Here is a 5,666-nt window from a genome sequence, read left to right as displayed (position 1 = left end):
GGGGGGAGAAGCAGGAAGAGCAGATGCCAGCAAGGAATCAGATGTATCAGGAGAAGGAGGAGGAAGAGGAAGAGAATATGGTAAAGGCAGCAGAGGGGGAAGAGCCTCCGGCTCCGGACAGTCCAGGACAGGATTTACAGTTGGTTCAATGAAAGCCATCTCACTTCCCCGAACCCCCTCCCCCAATCCACATTCCTCCAAAACCTTTCTATTTCTACAAAGAGACATAAACGCTTGCGCATACATGAATTCCTCCCATTTACCATTCTGCCGGCAGAACAAAATCAATTGTAAGATAGTATTATAATTAACACTTCCCTCCGGAGGCCAATGTTCTTGATCATCTAGCTGATAGCGTGGCCACGCAGTTTCACAGAAGAATTTAGCTTTCTTCCTAGTCATAGGATCTCCACCAAACTCTGCCCAATGTCCCAATGCACAAGAGAGGGGGGTACATTTCCTAACCTTACTGTTAATAGTACCCATCTCAGGGCTGCCTTCCCGGTCCTGACCGTCCGACTTACCTGGGATCCAGGGATCTGTTCTTAGTCCTCGTCCTCACAGGGGAAAAATCACTGGTCTTGGACTCGGGCCAGATAGAATACTTACAGAGATAATCCCAGGCAGGCGTGCTGACGGTAGGCCTTATGCCCTTTCTACCCTCTCACCCAGGTGCCTGTTACTGATACTTTCACTCTATGGCTTTGCACCGTTAGGCTACTGACGCCTCAGCAATCCAGCTCCCCCTGAAACAAAAGTCTCACCGGGAAAAGAGATCCCGGGGCGCGCCTGACATTTGATAAGGAAGAGCTGTGTCTGGTCGTCAGCTAGTCCGGGCAAAGTTATCTAAGGCAGTCCCATCTGGGTCGCCAAAAACTGTTGAGCCCCAGCTCAAGTCTGGGATCGTGCCCGGTATGCAAAAGCCAATAAAGATACCAGGGGTGAAAGTATAAAGATTTATTGCTAGCAATACAAGGTGCAAGCGGAATAATTTCACGTAACAAGCACACAGATTCTTAATTATGAGCATCTTTTATACAGGAGTATTGGACCTTCATAAGCATTCTTCTTTGCTAATTGGTTATAAGGGAGTGACGCAAGGAGTTCTTTACTGAGCATGTCTCTATACCTGTATTTTAGCTATGTATCTCATTTCCATACATGTATGTTTCATTAGCATACTTTCTCCCCACCTAGGGGTGTGAATCTTAATATTTAAATCAGCTCTTTGCCCTACTCCACTAATTCTGCTTTTGTTTTCAAGTCTCCTTTATCTAAGACTGTCTTCTCCTTATCATTGCAATTGAGCATTAGTTACAGAACAGAGACTTTTGCTTGGGCTGTGTGTAGTGGTTTCTAGGTCAAACCTAACACTTTCTTCACCAAGTCTTCCCAGCAGGTCAAGACAAGCACGGCCCCTAGTTTGTTTGGACTGAGCACAACAGTTTGTTTGCATTCAGTACATCAGTGAGGGGCAACCATTTTTGGATGTGTGATACAAAGTAAGTCCTGCACCCTTCCCAAATGCCACTTGATTCTGTCCAATTTGCTGAACTCCTTTCTGCTTCCTGCCTCCCTGCTGTATTCCCTGACCCCTTCTTGATCTGCTGCGTGCTCCATGCTGGCTGTCCATGCCACTTGTGGCACATGTGCTGCAGATTGGCTATAGTCGAAGTAAAAGATTGCTCTGGGGTAAGCTATGGGCACACAAGCTACTGACAGATGTGAACACCCACACCCCCCCCACACAAAAAAATGCTTTACTGCCAGAATAAGTGCATTTGTTTCACCTGGCTCCCCAGCATGTGTATAGATCAGGGTTTCTCACCTGTGAGACGCAAAGATCTTCCGGGTGGGACTCGGGTCACAGTAGCAAAACCAGAAGCATCAAGGGGGGACTTCCAGTTTCGCTTTTGCGCGCTTCAATTGGCTGCTGGCCTCCACCCCCTCATCAACCAGTGGAACCAGGATTTTTTAACCTTACATAGATGGGACATAAAGTGCAAAAGGTTGAGAACCACTAGTATAGATCAGGTGCTTCAGTGGGACTTTTCAGTGCTTTTATCTAAAGCTGATTCAATTTGCTATTGAAAGCACTGCTGAAGCATGCCATCTATACAGACATTGGGCAAGCTGGGTTTAATGCAACACCTTTTCTGGGCATGTGCTGTACTCGGTGCAGGGGCACACCAAGCTGAAAGTAAAGCACTGTTTTGTTTGGTTTTGTTTTCATGTCTGTAAGCAGCCACAGTGCCTATATTAGTTCTGGTTAAAGAAAGTCTTGTATCAAAACATTCAGAAGAGGCTGTTACAGAACTGAGTGGATGGGAGGATCTTTGTTGCAGCTGTTAGACAGTGATACAAGGTAATGATACAGGTGCAGGCGGCTCTGTAGGTCTTTCTAGGATTGCTTCTTGTTCTTGCCTGCTGGGCTCTGACTAGTGTATAGTTTTTTTGTTTTGATTTTTTCCCCTTTCCAGTCCACTAAATACCCTTGGCACTTCCTTGTTTTTGGTGGCATGTTTGTTTTCAGGAAGGTGGCAAACACCTCCAGAACCCCTGTCATGCTCATGTGTATGTTGTAGGCTGAGTTCTCCCAGAGGGAAAACTCCACTTCCCTCCCCTGAATACTCTCAAGAGCTGGACTCCTCACTTTATGGCAGCTAGTCTACACTGGTGTGGCTACACATTAATTAACACACCGTAATTATGGTACATAAAGTTTAGTACCTTTAATGACAGGTACTAACTTAATTGCCATAATAGGCACTACTGTGCATTAGTGGAGATGAATGGTTTTTCATAGATTCATAGATGTTTGGGTTGGAAGGGACCTCAGCAGATCATTGAGTCCAGCCCCCTGCCCTGGGCAGGAAAGAGCGCTGGGGTCAGATGACCCCAGCCAGGTGCATGTCTAGCCTCCTCTTAAAGACCCCCAAGGTAGGAGAGAGCCCCACTTTCCTTGGAAGTCCATTCCAGATTCTGGCAACCCTTATCGTAAAGAAGTTCTTCCTGGTGTCTAACCTAAATCTGCTCTCTATCAGTTTGTGGCCATTGTTCCTAGTTACTCCAAGGGGTGCCCTGGTAAACAGCGCATCTCCTATTCCTTGTTGCCCCCTCCACAAATTTGTAGGCAGCCACAAGATCACCTCTCAGCCTTCTCTTCCAGAGGCTGAAGAGATGCAGGGGCCTCAATCTCTCCTCATAGGGCTTTGCCTGCAGGCCCCTAACCATACTAGTGGCCCTCCTCTGGACCCTCTCGAGGTTGTCCACATCCCTCTTGAAGTGTGGCACCCAAAACTGGATTCAGTACTCCAACAGTGGCCTGACCAATGCCGCATAGAGGGGAAGTATTACCTCTCTGGACCTGTTTGTCATGTACCTGCTAATGCATGATAAAGTGTGGTTAGCTTTACTGATCGCTTCATCACACTGATGACTCATGTTCATCTTTGTAATACTACTGTGTATTAATGCATTAGCACGGGCTTTACCCACCACGCTAATGCACAGTTGAATTAGATTTGTGTGTATTAAGCATCTTGTGCAGACACGCCAACTTTGTCCTTGCTGCTTCTGTCCTATATCTATTTCTACAGGGGCAATGACTGTTTTTCTGTCAGGATGCAGATAGTGTCAAGCTGTGTGTGAGAAGCAGCAGTTGATCCTCAGTTTGGAAGCAGAATAGATTCACAGGCCCAGGTGGAGGCACAAATAAAAGAATAAGACATGCCTATATAGCTCTAGGGGAAGGCCACAAAGCCCGCATGCAGTTTCATAGATTTCATAGACATTAGGGCTGGAAGGGACTTTGGAAGGTCATCGAGTCCAGCCCCCTGCCCCAGGGGATGGAAGTCAGCTAGGGTCAAAGGATCCCAGTAAGATAGATGTCCAAATGTTTCTTAAAAGAGTCCAGAGTAGGTGCTTGCTGTCTGTCTCTCAGGATGTTGCCATCAGCCAGTTTGTCAAAAATGGTCTCTTTGATAATTTCTTCCAAGATCTTCCCCAGGATAGAGGTCAGGCTGATGGGCCTGTAGTTCCCCGGATCTACTTTCCTCCCTTCCTTGAAGATAGGCACCACATTGGCCTTCTTCCAATCTTTGGGCACTTCACTTGACCACCACAAGTTCTCAAAGATCCGTGCCAGGGGCTGAGCTAGGATCCCTGCCAGTACCCTGGGGTGTAAACTGTCCAGGCCAGCTAACTTGAAGGTATCCAGCCTCTCAAGGTGTTCCTTTACATGGTCTACAGTGATGTAGAGTAACAATTCTCCCTCACTCTGGCCATCCCATACCATGTTGAGTAGGGTGGTCCCTTGGGGCTGGTGAAAAACCAATGCAAAATACTCATTAAGCAGGCTGGCTTTTTCCTGGGTATTGCTTGTCAGCTATCCCATTTGGTTTAGCAGGTGTCCAGTGTTACCCTTGCTTTTCTTCCGGCTCCCCACATCTTGAAAAAAGGACTTTTTATTGACTTTGACACATGTAGTCAGTTGGAGTTTGGTTGCAGCCTTGGCTTTCCTGGCTCACTCCCTACAGGTCCGGACCAGTGCAGAGTACTCCTCCTTAGAGGTGATTCCAGCCTTCCATCCTTTATAGGTCTTTCTTTTCAGAAGCAGGAGGCTCACAAGTTCCCTGAAGACCCAAGGGGATTGCTGTGCCCTTTTGCTACCTTTCCTCCGAGATGGGATAGACATTGCTTGTGCTTTCAGGATTGCTCCCTTGAGGAGCAACCACTCATTCTGAACTCCCCTTCCCTTCAAGTCGTGGTCCCTTAGGGCCTCGCCAACAAGCCTCCTGAGCTTGTCAAAGTCAGCTTTCCTGAAGTCAAGGACTTCTGCATTGCTGACTGACTTGCCAGCTTTGCGGTGGATAGTGAAAGTGATCAGCTCATGGTCACGGTCTCCCAGCTTCCCTTCGATCATTAGGTTACTGACTAGATCATCCCCCTTTGCCACTACCAGGTCAAGCAGCACTTTTCCTCATGTCATTCCATAGACTTCCTGAGTCAGATAGAGCTCATCCACGCATGTAAGGAAGCTTTGCTACCATTCAGATTTGGCCGAGTGCTCTTCCCATGAGATGTCTGGGTAGTTGACACCCATGACACCCATGACAACCATGCACTGAGAGCTTGCAACCTCAGCCAGTTCCTTGGCAAATTCCTGGTCGAGCTCTTGATCCTGGGTAGGAGGTCTGTAGTAGACTCCTACCATTGTGTCCCCTGTGCCATGTTCACCATGGATTTTAACCCAGAGGGTCTCCAGTCATCCACCCTGGGTGACAATGTCAGCTTGCAGGGATGTGTAGCTTTCCTTGACAGAGAGAGCTACACGCCCACCCTTTTATCTGCATGATCTCTCCTGTACAGGGTATAGCCATCTATACCTGTGGCCTAGTCATAGGTGAGTCCCACCAGGTCTCTGTTATCTCTATGAGATCATAGTCATTCTTGTTTAGCAGGAGTACCAGTTCCTCCTATTTGTACCCCCAGCTCCTGGCATTGGTGTACAGGCACGTAAGTGTCCCATTGGAGGCCATAGTCCTCTCTACACTTCCAGGAGAACATGGTTAAAGGGTTGAGATAGGGGTGGATTCCCTTGTGTGCCTTAGTCTGCTGGTTATGCAAAAGTTGCCCAGTGGGCTTGCTGTGGCAGTAGTGCCCCC

This window comes from Alligator sinensis, unplaced genomic scaffold (genome assembly GCF_000455745.1).
Source record: "Alligator sinensis unplaced genomic scaffold, ASM45574v1 scaffold203_1, whole genome shotgun sequence".
Lineage (NCBI taxonomy): Eukaryota > Metazoa > Chordata > Crocodylia > Alligatoridae > Alligator > Alligator sinensis.
The sequence above is the reverse complement of the archived record's forward strand: the minus strand, read 5'-3'. Positions refer to the sequence as shown.